The sequence below is a fragment of the Acyrthosiphon pisum genome, chromosome A2, assembly GCF_005508785.2.
Source record: "Acyrthosiphon pisum isolate AL4f chromosome A2, pea_aphid_22Mar2018_4r6ur, whole genome shotgun sequence".
NCBI classification, from domain to species: Eukaryota; Metazoa; Arthropoda; class Insecta; order Hemiptera; family Aphididae; genus Acyrthosiphon; species Acyrthosiphon pisum.
The window spans coordinates 101,002,700-101,018,286 of NC_042495.1; the positions used below are offsets into that span (position 1 = coordinate 101,002,700).

General features: G+C 29.9%; 2 protein-coding genes across 17 annotated transcripts in view; one reads left to right on the top strand and one right to left on the bottom strand.

Moving 5' to 3' along the window:
- LOC100168229 overlaps positions 1-15,587 on the top strand; it is a 396,335-nt gene that overhangs the window by 278,100 nt on the left and 102,648 nt on the right. The window lies entirely within an intron of this gene.
- LOC100163433 (peripheral plasma membrane protein CASK) overlaps positions 1-15,587 on the bottom strand; it is a 95,241-nt gene that overhangs the window by 9,709 nt on the left and 69,945 nt on the right. The gene's annotated exons all lie outside the window — the stretch shown is intronic.

The window sequence follows — 15,587 nt, forward strand, 5'->3', positions numbered from 1 at the left end:
TTAAGTTTAATATTAAATAACTAAGTACCTATCAAGTATAAAGGTAGTAAAGAAACACAACACTCTTGTTTAATTAAAAATGTCACAGCTTATTACCAGGACTAAAACTTGAAAATATGAAAAGAGGATATAAAATATAAACCTTAATCAATATACCTCAAAAATATATATAATGGAAAAAGTATTTTTGAATTACATCAATAAATGTATATTATTACTTAAATAAACTATTTACCATAGCCTATGTCTATATTTTAGTTATATTTTGTATGACATAAAAAATTTTAAAAAAATTATGTTGAGTATCTAAATGCACAATTAAAAAATTCAAGCATGTTATTATCATCTTTTACACAATCCAATATAGTAACAAAATCCTTGTAATGTATCAACTAGGTAATGAAATGCGTGACTAATGATTGTTTTTACTGTACTAGACATTTATACGTTTTTATAACATTTAATTCAGTTAGAGCAGTTAGATTACACTATAGCTTGAACAATTAAAGATCATTAAAGTAGATAAATGAAAATTGTTTTTATTTTGAGTAACGAGTTGTTAAACTTAAAATATTTGTTATACCATTATTTTCGACGGTTTTTAATAGTAACTAAGTACAACTGTTACGCGCGAGAGTACGAGTATTATATTTTTATTTATTTCTTTTTGCATATCTTGATATTTTTTTGAGCATATTTTCAAGCGGTCATAGTAATATACCGTTTTTCTTTTTACAACTATTATAGCGTCAAGTGATGATAATATAATACGGCACTGACTTGTGCTGTGGTGAACGAAGCGTGACAGTAACCTGTCCGTGCATTTTTAAGAATGCAAAACATTTTTATACAAAAGAATTTTAGAGTGTAAGTTTACTACAACTTTTTATTTCAGACATGTTTTCCAGCAACCTCTCTTCCTATCTCTAACTCTAATATTTCTCATGTAGACTTTTCCGTATGTTTAGTAAAATGTACTTTTCACCTGTTTCAGTTTTCATAAAAACCATATTTCACTATATACGCGTATAATGGGTATTAAAAATATAAAAAAATCCAACATATAACGCCATACAGTTATTATAAATTCGTTTTTTTTTCAATGCATAATAACTTTAATCCTTCCGTCTGGATTAAAAATAAATTTAATTAAAATAATTTGAATTGGGTCTCAGCCGTTTGTGATATCACAAAGTTTTTACAAAATATCAATTATAATCAGTAATATAATATTCTCATTTCATTACGTCAATAACTTAGCGGGCGACAACCTGCAGGCCATTCGCATATAGAGACAAACATGGACTTTTCCAAACAATTTATAAATTAAAACACTCAAACGCATTTCCCGCCGATCGTTGAACGTCAAAAAAGTTTTCCCGGTTACGAGATGTATTCGCTCGATAATATATGTATATATATATAAAAAAGTTCCGTCGTAATAATATAATATTTTAATATTACGCGATGTTATATTATTTTATTGTCGAAAATAAACGCGGAAAATAAAAATAATAAACATAAAAGTGGGTCAGCCCAGCCGTCATCTATTTATAGAGAGAATCGCTCCGATCGCGTGCACAATATACCTAATAATAAAATGTATGAGATAATTCGACAACCTACGGCTGTCCTGCACGACGGATAACTCGCGCCAGTTTTCGTCGAACTATGTTCGTCCGACGAGGGGAAACGTTGAAAGAACGATGGCGACGATGGCGGCCTCCGAGAAAATATTATAAAGTCTGCAGCTTTTCCACCGCCTCAGCGACGTCGGCGGCGGCGATTCAATTAGATTTCCTCTGCGCCGCCGCCGTTATAATATGTATTATTATATAGACCCGAAACACACCATAATATCATCAATCACATCACTCCGTTGCCGGTGAATATAATGTACGTGTGCAGCGTGTGTTGTATGTGTGTGTGTGTGCGGAGTGGCACCACCCGACGAAAGCGTTTTCGGTTCGACGTGGTGGAAAAAGCCGGTCGGAAAACGATTTTTTTTCTTCTTCACGTAAGAACTGCGCGAACGACTAACTATATACGACTACGCGACACACGAGTCCGGGGATGTAATCTTAGATATACGTCGTACCCGTCATATTATATTATACGCGTATAGCATACTTGCTCATCGTGCGTATCGTGGACATTTTTTTTTTTCCAATAGTATATAATATCTTATATTCGGTACAGATGATTTTTTTTTACACATATCTCAACGCGTCATGTATTCGATAGGTGGGGGGGGGGGGGTTATCAAATTGGACACTTTTCTACTTTTCTGGACACGTTTGAGGAAATTGTATCAGAAATATTATCGAATATTTTTTTTATCGTACCCACCGATGATATAGGTAATAGTTTAGCGATTTTAAGTATAATAATATGATTGATTGGCTTTTGGTCCTACATACAAGATAACTACGCATTATATATTATGTAAATTGTGTTATTATTCAACGAAAGCCTTTATAATGTTTCACTCTTGTGCGCCGATAAAAATGGGTTCCGATCCGAACATGCAGTTTAAATGCGTACGCATGCCATACATATTCTGTCTAGAGTACTGTACAATGTACATAATAACTGTTGTTTGAGGCGATTAAAACAAATTAATATTTTGTAATTAATTATATTACTACCATATTATTTTAATGGTTACGAAATATGATATTATAACGATGGATATAAGCACTTGTTCAGCTAACGCAACACAATATAATAATACTTAAGGTACCTAAGCTGAAACTTATAATTTATAAATAAGCGACCTTTATGTATATATTGTACAGTTATAATATAGTAACACATGATGGCACCAGCTTTCAAATTAACTAAACAACGACAACGCTTTATGTGCATAAAAAAAAATTCTACAATAACAAACATAATATGTATTTTCTCTCTTTTTAATTTTTTTAATTTTTATTATTTTATTACCAGTTCCCTGGGTTGCTATACACGTACATACGCACTTTTATTACGTTGCCACAGTCACCGGTGCACAATTTTGTCGTTTTCACCCATCATACCGAGTCTCACACATCTTTTGAACATGTTTACTGTGAAATTAATTTTTCCCAAGGTATATATAAAAAAAGCCCATTATTTTAACAAGGATAATTGTATACGTTTTCCCTTCTACTTCGCTACACATTACACAGAACGATGTAAATTTGTTATTTTTTTAAAAAAGTTCCACAAGTTTTAAATAGGTAATACCTACGCATAGAATACACTTAATATGCCAGTCATGTCAGTCCGTCCCGAATATCGTCGCTATAGAAACTGCAGTAACGGCGTTGTAGATTTCATAAATTACAATTTTGACCTACACTCCTTATTATAATGGTACCATTGATATAAATTAAATTACATATTTTAACATTAATTATAGTTTATAAATATTTACCAAATTCGTACCGTAAAAAAAAACCACGAACTTATAGAATGGTCGACAGTGTGATTTTCTTAATTTTTATTTCATACCTACTTTAAAAAGGCGTTTTTATTTTTATTTTGAATTGTAATTTTTTTTTGTGGTTTATGAGGAAACTGTTTACATAGAAAGAAAACGTATTAAAAAAAAAAAATCATATACTTACATAAATAGTATATAACTATAATGGTACTCAACTGTTTATTTACAAAAATATAAAAAGGACCCACAAAAAATATTGTTGTAAACATCTAAACTCTAAATAAAAACAGTATTTTTCATACTATCATACCTATATATAAAAATATACTCATGTTTGATAAATATATAAGTCTTTTTATACGTTTATTATTTCATAATTTTATTTTTTAAACTATATAAAAGCACATATAAATGATCGCAAATATATATGATACAAATAGGACTTTAATTAGTATTAAAAGTTAAATTAAAATTAAGTTTAAACTAATAAATTTAAAATTATTTTACGTATATAGTGTATTGAAAATATAATTTTATCAATAGAATTGATTTTAAATTGAAAATGTTTTGAAAAGAAAAGATTAAACTGATAAAAAATAAATAATTTGGGCATTTATTTTGAAAAAATCTGTGAACAATATTAAACGAGTAATCTTAACCAAGCTCATACTTAGGGAAAATGTGTCAAGAATATCGATTATCACCCATACAATAAATAAATGAGTGTTAGGATAATTTTTTTTTATCGAGTAAAATGCGATATAACTATTTACAATGTTTGAATGTTCAGGAAATTAAGACGTGCGGTGCGCACAGTGCGTCTTATAAAATAACAGAACATTTTAATATACTATAAAAATCACCATACTATTATGACTCGCGTGAATAACGTAAAAGGTATAAAAGCAAACGAAATGTACTCATGTTATAAAATAACAACATTAGCCATAATACTTACTATAAATGAGTTTTTTTACGACGGCGGACTTAAGGTGTACTCACTTATTTTAACACAAAAATAAATAATAAAAAAAGAGCAAGTGAAAAATGAGTGTAGGTACATACTAAATAATAATATTAGGAAAATAAATTAAACGGGCAAAATATCTCGCCGTTTCATTGATTATATCATTGAAATAATTAAAACACTAATGTTATATCGAGGGCGTTTTATTGGCAGGTATCTACTCATGTGTACAATTTTAATTAAATGTTGCTTACATACCTATGTTTTTACTGTGTGTCGAGATAATAATATATATTTCATCGTAGCGGATAAAAAACGTATTTCACATTATTTTTGTATGATGGCGTTGGTATATAGTACGGAATTAACTAAGGTCCGTGTATAGATGGCATTTTTGATAAAAATATAGGGGGGAGGAGTTGGAGAGCTCATTAATGAAAACATTAATGGAAAAGTTATTAAATGATAAAATGCTCACATAAAACATTTTATGCGAATGGAAATGGAAGGGCGAGGCACGTGGATCTCACTAAATAAGCGTTATAATAATAATATAAGCTATGTTATATTGTATACGTATATGCCTGTACATATTATATTAAGTATGTTTAACGGTTCAACGTACATATTATATTATGTATGTTTAACGATTAAACATAATTCATGAAAATATATTTTTTATTTACAATTATATATATATTCTAACATACTCAAAGTTGTTTATACTTGCATACTAGTGATACTAGTATATCAGTTATGCCTTTTTTTATTGAAGAAAATAATATGTCTAATGGATAAACCAAAAGTGTAAATGCATAATACACTGTATAAATTACCTATGACAAAATAAAAGGATGTTTATAAGCAATTGTTAATATTTAGCTTATTCATTACATTTGAGAAAGTTATATATTTTATATTCTTTTGTATCTAATTATTTTTAGAGATTAATACATAACACAAACAAAAAAAAAATGTTAGATTTTACGAATTCATAACGACATATTGACCATCTAATCAACTATTTACCACTATGTTTTTGAGTTGAGAAAATTGTTTTATGTTGATTTTCTCCCTGAGCATCAGTATAATTTAATAAAGATTTAAGTATACGGTGCTTTATATCAAATGTTTTATCATTGACGACATTGACGAGCATATTATCCAGTATCCGTATAAAGTAAAATAATTACTGTGTGATAGTAGATACGTGATCGTATAATATAATTAATGATATAGTCAAACGTAAATTGAGTTTAAATTTAACATAATTTTTCAATTAAAAATTATCAACCTATGCACCATTATCACTGGGATAAGAAATATGTATCAATCATAATTCATAGACATTTAGAGGAACCATATCATTATTTCATACACGTTTGTTTAGTTATTGACAGCATAAGTTTAGTCACTAAACTTCGGTGCATAGGTAGTACAAAACACTATATTTTAAGACATTTAAATAAAATAAAACCATTGACATTGATCATTATTAAAATTATTATTAGATAACAATTTTAACTGATCTATAATATTAAGTTATATATTATATTATACCGAGCATAGAGACCGTCTTTTATAGTTATTCAAAATCTGGTTTTTGATATTTTTAATTATACTAATAGGCCAATTATTCTCAAATTATTGAGATTTTTGCTGTATATGGAGTGTTCTATCATTCTTAAAAACTTCCGTTTTTAAAATGAGATACCCCATTTTCAACTGTAAATTATTTAGCGGATAACTTTTCTCAACATTTGGACGTATTAAAATCAAAATTCAAACGAGTAGTTGTTATTTGATTTTGTGTAGGTACTAAAAATAATAGGTATATGATAATAAATTTAAAGATTACTATGGCAATTTAACAATTAATTAACATTATAATTTGTAAAAAATGGTCAAAGTGAAATAAACACTAAATCTAATATTAAGTACATCTATTTTATATATTTTTTGTAAAACCATTTTTAAGGACTTTAACCTCTATTGTATAAAGGTTTTAATAACTGAGAAATTACTCGTTTTGAATTAGGCTCATCAGAATTAAGAAAAAATGATCTATTAAATATATTACAGCAAAAAAGGGGCGGTGATACATTTGAAAAACAGAAGTTTGTATCGCCACAAGATTCGCTTTAATAGTAATACATAATGTCTCAAGGATTTAAAAATATGGTCTTTAAGTATATTTAAAAATCAAAAAATCAGAATTTGAATAAATCCATTATTCATAAAAAAAATAGGGGTGAGCACTGAGCATGCTTGGCGAATCACCTTGTATAATATAGTTATACGTTTATCATAACATAAGGGTAAGTAATGTTTTTGATTTACTTCGCAATAAACAATAACACGCTGGTAATAATAAATTATTACTAACAATAATAAATCGTGTTAAATTATATTTATATATGTGTTATAACATGGAAAAGATCCAGATCGTTATGTCACATATATTATGTGTGCGTATAATTAATATATATAGGTAGTTGTAACGATGTCGGCATATAATAGCCACATTTCGACCGACGCGTAATAGTCCAACGCACTGTAACGAATCACCGAATAAAACTACGAGAGAGCCAAGTGGGAAGGGAATGTGGAGGAAAAAGGGGGTGTGAAAAAAAAATAGAAAAAAACCCTTACCGACATTTAATCCGAAACATATAAATTACGTGGAATTGGTCGTGCCGGTCAGTCTGGCCAATGCCCATATACCGCAATATATATGATACGTGGAGTAGGCGATGCAGAATCGAGAGAGAGAGAGAGAGAGATGAATCCGTCGGGGTGTTATGGATATATAGTGGCGCGCGCGGAGCATCCCTATCATATTATATATAATATGTACACATCGGAGAGAGGAAATTAGTCCCTGAAACGTATTAAGGGCACAGCTATATATAGAGACCGGTCGTGTATAAATTGCAGTTAGCGACGTATATGCGTAAATATAGTTATACCATCCCCCAAATACCGCTGAGGCCGTGTACACATACATTTCCGGTGTCAATTGGCGGATAGGTGTCGAAGCGAGTGAACGTTAAATGGACGTGATAACAATAATCCGTTTTGAATTATACGGAGTGATTGTTTTTATACAGATGCAAGACGCTATTTTTTTTCTATCTGGTAGAATTTTCAAATTTGTTTACGGGGAAGAAACGATTTACATATTATTTTTAAAGTGCGCGCTCGAGGGCTGCTTTACTCATTTTTTTAATTTATTTTTAATTTTGATTACCAGACATTTTAATGTATATTATATATGTATACAAGCCGTCGTAAAAACTCATACTATATTCATTACTGTTTTAATATTGAACAACAACCCTCGAAAATCTTAACTCATTGGTCATTACACTACTTTCGATTACTGTGTTACTTAAAATGATTAAAATAACCCAAAATCATGCTATTAAACAAAGATCCATTCGGAATAATTTTACGCGAGCAATGGCCCTTTAAAAATTCACAGTTAATAATAAAGCATCCGACCACCGGAGACAAACGAAGCAAGACGAGTCCCCAACACACTGTAATACTGTATCTATGTCTAACTTTTTTTTTTAATGGCATTCCATATTTTGCATTTCATACTTTGAAGCAGAATATTCTTCTGAACAATTTTTGTGAATAAATATCAAACGTTAAAAAAATAATTTATTATTTATAAGCATTTAAAGTTTAGATGAACAGCAAGTACCCCCGGCCACTTCACTTAACTTTATCTAAAGTTTTGATATTTATAAATAATAAAATATTGGTCGTTATTTGTATAGCATATTTTCCAGAAAAACATTCTGCTTCAGAATATGAAATTAAAAGTAATGATCGCCATTTAAAAATAGTATTGGGTACATAAAAAAAAATCTCTACGAAAAAACAAGTAAAAACTTTTAAATAGATTTTTGCAAAAAATTAATTTTCCGAGCACTTAAATATATTTTATATGTAAAGCCCAAAATTGACTGAGAAATTACTATAGTATCTTGTGTAAACACGCAGACATAAATGTAGCTTTTCGGTGTCACGGCCTGATTTTTATGTTAACCGATGTCGTTTTATATTATAAATTATACTTAATATTGTAATTACTATTGTTGTTAATTATATAGAAGACAAAAAGTGTTTCCACGCCACCCAGTATTATTTTATACATATTATATACCTATATACGACTCAGCTGTCGAAGTAAATTGTTTACATGGTTTTACGAATTTAATTACGACTACCTAACATTATTAATGTAAAATATAAAAGAGGTAAGTATATAACATGATACTATAATAATAATTGATTGTATTTTTTATATATTTATATTTAATAATGCGTCTATACGCGGTACACTTAATGACTTATTTTTTTTTTTAAGTTGACAATACCGATAAAACGGTTTAAATTCTACATGCATTATATTAAAAAATTCCTTCAAAATGTGATTTTTTTCTTTTGTTACGTAGGCATCTAATCGATATTCTCTATGGAGAAAGGATACGAAAGCAAAAATAAACTGTATTATCCACTGTTTATACCTTTTTTTGTACTCCGACTAATATCTTATATACTACAAATAAAAAAATTCTTAAACTGTTTGAGGAAAATATTTAAATATAAATAAATAAATAATAAAAAAAAATGTAAAAATAAAAATTGTTATATGAATATTTGATGATGCTTTTGATTGTTTTACTTGTGGTTATTTGTCAGGGGATAAATAATATTGTAGGTACACGATGTCAATTATCACTTTGTTTTTTTCATCTTCATACATTTGTTGTAGGTAGCTGCATATTAACAGACACAGGTTTTGATAACAAAATATTATATTGAAAGGCTTTGCATATTTTACAAGACCATCTGAACAATATGAATTAATTTTTAACGTTGTTTACATTTGAAAAGGAAAAAGTAGCAATCGAACTCAGGTTTTTATTGTCCCCCCGGGAAAAATCGATTTTATAACCGTCGTTGGAAACGTAAAACTTTTGTATTGTAGTTTATCGTGCTTTAGGGTTAATGCAACTCGGCGAAAGGGAGCATTAGTGGGTGGTGGTAGTGGTAGTAGCTGTGGCGCGATGGTAGGAGAAGGTAAAGGATATAACTGTCTACTTTTTGCCAACAATCTGTAAATTATGGTTTAAATCGAAAAACAGATAAACAGAAAAGGAGAAAATGACGGGCATTATAATCGATAGACGGTATTAAGTGTTTGTTACTGTTCTCATTCCTGAGAAATCCATTAAAATACGAAATTCCAAAAGAATAAGAATTTGTTTAGGAACAGTACAGTAGGCATCTACATATTATATACACATTAAATATTGGATAGGAAGAAAACAAAAAGTATAAGAAATATTGTACAAAAAAAAGTTGAAAATAATATTATATTAATATTTTGAATTAGGTAGGTACCTAATCTTTTTAAGTATTCTCATTTATTTGGGATACTACAGAATGCTATAGTTATTATGCTTTGGTTAGGTGATACACATATAAGAAGATCGTGCGGATATCGCACTGCGCATACGTATTGAAGACCACGCCATCCGTAAGTAACATTACCATCCAATTTCATGGTAAAACGAATCTAGTGATCCGTACTAAGCTCAATAAATGTTTTAATATATATAGCAAGAATATAATGATGGGCTGCGAAATAAACATTATACACTTAGCCGAGACAGAAAGATAGAAAATGAGAGAGAATGCTCACTAATTTCCGACTTCACGGTTCATTGCATTAGTATAGCTGGAGTAGTAAAAATTAAGAGCTTAATTCAACGGAAAAAATACGCTTTAGGAAATGTCTTGGGGTTCTATTTCCTTCGAAAACACACGGTTACGTGATACGCAGGCCTAAGTCCACAGATATGTGAATGCGATTGGAAAATATTCTCAGGGAGCCGAGGATATATACCTATATAGTATATTATATAGACGCGGCTACGAAGGGTAGTGCAGCAAAAAAAAAATTAAACAAAATACAACAATTTTTGCTTATTTAAAATAAAACGCTATCAGCGTATTCAATTAAGGGGTTCTAAAGTATTATCATTAAACTCTAAGTTTTAGCTGGTCTATGGCAAATCGTTAAAAGCCAAAATTCCGGAAAGATACGGATAAGAGAGTGGGTGAGAAAAAGAGGGGGTGGGAGAGAGAAAAATGAGAGCAGTGGCGGCGGCGGATATTTCAGCCCATTAACTTTTCAAGTAATAATGTCAAGGTCTTTTTGAGAAAATTCTACATTTCGACGCGGGACAGCAATAATCTTCAAACGCGCCATTGCCGCAACACCTCCCTCGCTAATATACACTTTTTCCAACCATACCGTCTTCCCCAGTATTTTAGACAGCCAACTTACAATATATCTTCCTGCAGAGAGCATACGAAAAATAAGTGGAATTGATGGAAACGTCGATTTTTTTCCAACAGCAGTATTTCATTTAAGTAATCAGTTGCTTTAGTTATTATTAACACGTTAAAATTAAATTACTTCTCAAAAGATATTAATACCTACTATTACAATCGATAGTAAAATGTACAAAATTAAAATGTAATTATATTTATTTATACCCAAAATTTAATAAACGAATTTATTTAATGTTTATTAAATAAGAGGAAGAATGTAGGTATACAGAAAGTGAAAACATAAAACTATTATCTCGATTAAAATTTTAAAAAAAGACTAATACATTTATTACAAAATATGCTTAACCTTGTAAACAAAAATACTTATATTGAATTTGAACTATATAAATAATTGATAATAAAAATTAAGTCAATTATAAAAGTATATTCCATTATTGCAACTCGGTAATGTATAAAATTAAAGTCATAAAAATGTACTAAAATTGTAAATTAATGAAATTAAAAGTACAATATATTATGTCAAAAAACAACTTTTATAACTTTTAACCATTAATTCAATACATATTTTATAACTGTCAGAAACGAAAAAAAAAAAATAAGAGAACAAAAAAAAAAAGGATTTTATACACAAAGTATATTTTAATTTAAAGAATAAAGCTGTTATTTTTATTATGTCGGGACTATAATTTGAAGGTTTTCATCGTTAACGTAATATTTTGAACCAGAATTATTTAAAAAGAGACCATGGATTACCAAATTTAACGTTTTGAAAATAAACTATACAAAGAAAATAATTGACGTAGCGAAGACCAAATTGTTTCCTATCGTTGGTATAAATTATTGTATATGTATGCATATTTTTCTAATAAAAAGAAACAAGTCAAATTCAAAATGGAAATTAGTTTGAGAATATCTCTATAGCGATTTTTTTTTAGTTCACTTCGAGTCGGTGAAACAACGTGTAATACGTAACATATACTTATATCGCATGTGGATTTGTGCGCGTGTGTGTTGTATAACTGCAATTTATTTGTTTATTGTTTAAACTAAAACTTTTGTTGCCGGATATTAAAAAAAGTCCAAACGGAAAGAAAACTCGTCGCAGATTTCACCTCGGTACCTATACCTACAACAATATTGTTATAATATATTAATATATGTATATACTATGTAAGTATATTTTACATATACAAATAATATATTATACACCTATATATAATATGTATACACGCATTGTAGCGGAGGTGGAAACCGTAAATTAATATATCGCATTCTTCTGCATCACATCACACACACACGAACACTTTAAACCGAATATGTGGCATGAAAAAAACGTGCAACACATAATATGTATATAATATATCATATTATAACATCGTGATAAAAAAAACTTACCTATGTTTCTGTCATTCGGGCATTTGCCTGCAGACCTACACACACACACACACACACGACATATACAAATATACAATTCGTATGCACTAGTGTGCATAACACATGGCGTGTTCTACGGTATCAAACTAAGATCACAAACAAGAATGGAGTCACAGCGTATTAAATCAATACGAGAAAAATGTTGCCGATATCAGCGACGAGTCACTGAATTAGGTCTTCGATATGAGCATGCGAAATGCAACTCCTCGAATATTCATCCACAGATAATTTGTTATCAAATCACCGTATTATTATGTTTTGAATATTATGTTATATTGAATAAATAGAATAATTTCTACTATAATAATATAAGTATTAATCACGATATGGATAATTATTCGAGGAGCTGCTACATCACCAATGCGCACATCGATAACCTAATTCGATGACTCATCGCTAATATCGGCAACAATATAATACGCTGGGGCTACATCCCATATAGTAGATTATGATCTAAGGTATCAAAGCGTATTGTTATATTTTTCATCAGAATAATAATAATAGTATACAATGTAGTATTAAGTTTCGAGATCTTTGAACACGTTATACCTATATAGGTATACGTATAGTAGCGAACTAATACCGTGCGTGTCCCGGGGAAAGGCGAACGCGATCAATTTATTCGTCAAGTCATTATCGCAACTACTTGTCGACGACGGCGATATACAACAACATAATACCGCCAACGTACACTTGTTGTATATTACGGAGTAGACTTTACATTTTTTCGGTTTTATTTATACCTACATAATATCGTTGCACACCGCGGGCCGAGCGTAATAATAATGTAAGGGGGTTGTCGACGACATTACAGCACGGGATTTGCCAAAAATAACCAACAAGAGACAAATAACGGGATAGACCCGATGAAAACACAGCGGAAATATGAAAGTATAATAATTATATCCTTTTGTTTATACGTCTCGCAAACGGAAAAACATATTTCGAAATTACTCCACAGCGCGGGGCAGGCAGTGCAGGCTTTGGTGTTTATTTTGCTCGCGTCTCTTATGGCATGCAGATATAAGAGTATATAGCATAATATACATTTATGCATAAAAATAAAAACTAAATATGCGTTTTAATTCAGAGTTATGAAGAGCGGTGTTCATTATAGTGTGCGTATACATTACACAGGGTGATTCACCAAGCGTCCTCTACCTCTCCGTTTTTCCTTTAATAATGCAGTTATGCAGTCTGATTTTGGAATTTTTAAATATACTTAAAGACCGCATAATATATTTGAATACTCGAGATTTTTCGTACCATTTACCAAGTATCCGATGGTGAGACAGACTTCTGTTTTTTAAATGAGAACAACCACTTTTCAATTCAAATTATTCGGAAGACGATGTTTTTTAAAATTTTAATGCATCTAAATCAAAATTCGAACGAGCAGTTTCCAACTTATTAAACTTCACTAAGGATAATAGTTCACGGTAACAGCTAGGGTAAAATATTTTGTTTAGCCATGTTATTATTAATACATTTCTTATGCAGACAATTAAAACAAATTGTAAAATGCTAATAGCTTAATTAATAAAATAATAAACCTTACCTTACATAATTTTTAAATCAATTAAAAAGCTAACAATACCTATCCTTCGTGTTTAATACTTTTATTGAATCTCTTATCCAACATTGTTCGTAAATATAAACAAATAAAATAGAAAACTATGTATATATTATCACAATATATAATATCACATAAAAGGGTAAATCTCGTTTAAAAAACATAAGTGCTGTATCGCCACAGGACACACTATAAACGGTACTAAGAATTTCGAACAGTCGAAAATATGGTCTTTAATTTACATAATACATATATTCAAAAATTCCAATGGTTTCGGGATACTGCAGCATTATTATAAAGAAAAAAAGGGGTAAGCATGCTTGGAATATATTACTCTATATACACACATATAAATGAATGCTGTAGGACGTAGGTACCTATATAGTGTAAAATAATGCGATGGTTTTTTGACGTGGATAACTATTGCAGAGTCATTTTCGCGACGTCGCCGTCAAGCTTATACGGTTAAAAACAAGTTGATATACATATGAGTATATTATATCAAGATTTATGATCCGATAAAATTTTCGTCCAATTTGCGGGTTTGTTGCCCGGGAGCAATAAATACTTGTTCACATTACGAGCGTCAAGTGACATCGGACCGTAAAAATGAGCGAAACGTATTCTCATATATAATATATACTCTCTACTGCTGACGCTATATATATTCATATTCTCTCTCTCTCTCTCTCTCTCTCTCTCTCTCTTTCTCACTCTCTCTCACCCTTTTCGCCCATCTTCCCAAATTCGTATTGTTATTATTATTATTATTATTTTTTTTTTATCGTTGTCATTACTTATATTGTCTTTTGTGTTTTATTCGTCTCGTTTTTATTGAAACGAGGGCGCAGCAATGGCGTGGCGACGGATCTCGAGCCGATTATGACACAGCGACAAGAATGAGGCGATTTCCGTTTTTTTTTTCAGTCGTATTTATGTGTATATACGCGTAGTATATGTATAGGATATACCCTATCGCTCAAGTGCTATTTCCATGGTGACAGAAAGCGTACATATTGTGAATCGACAAACATGCCATCTGCTGCCGCTTTGTTGCCACCGTAAATATATATATACACTATTAGTATTTTGTTGTCATTTCGCCACTGCTCAATATGCGCGCCCCACTGATAGCGTTATCCAGAGATTTGCGTTATTCATTCGGCGTAAACGTCAGTGAATAAAACATCTTTACTCCAAACATTCGTTTCCATTACGCAATCGAGAGACAAAAATATGTCTATACAATATAAATAATTATAATATTATATTACACCTATGTGGTAGGTGTAGCCGTGTAGGTTTACAAAATATAAAATCAAAAATTACTCAATTAAAAATACACGAACCACCTATTCTATTATCTATTATTATATTAAGTAAAATTAATAACTGTTAAATATAATCAATTATTGCGTAGTAATATATTATTCATTATTTTTTCTTTTATTTATATTTATGCGTTTATAAGATAATTTATCTGCAGGTACACAATAATCATGGTTTTATAAAGAAATAATAATAACACTAAAACCATAAAAAAAAATTCGGATATTCATGATTGATCATTATGTGCACATGTTTTGAATAAATATTTAAATTCGGAAATCCAATATTACAAATAAACAAATAAATCCAAAAACAATATCGTTATGAAATAAATGTAAATATTTTGTCATACTTCATACTTTAAATGGTAACTAAACAAATAATTAAGTAGACAAACATAACAATTTTTTGTTATTTTAAATTCCGTTTAAAAAGTGTGATGAACTTTGCTTAAAAAATTTATTTTAATCTAAAATTAA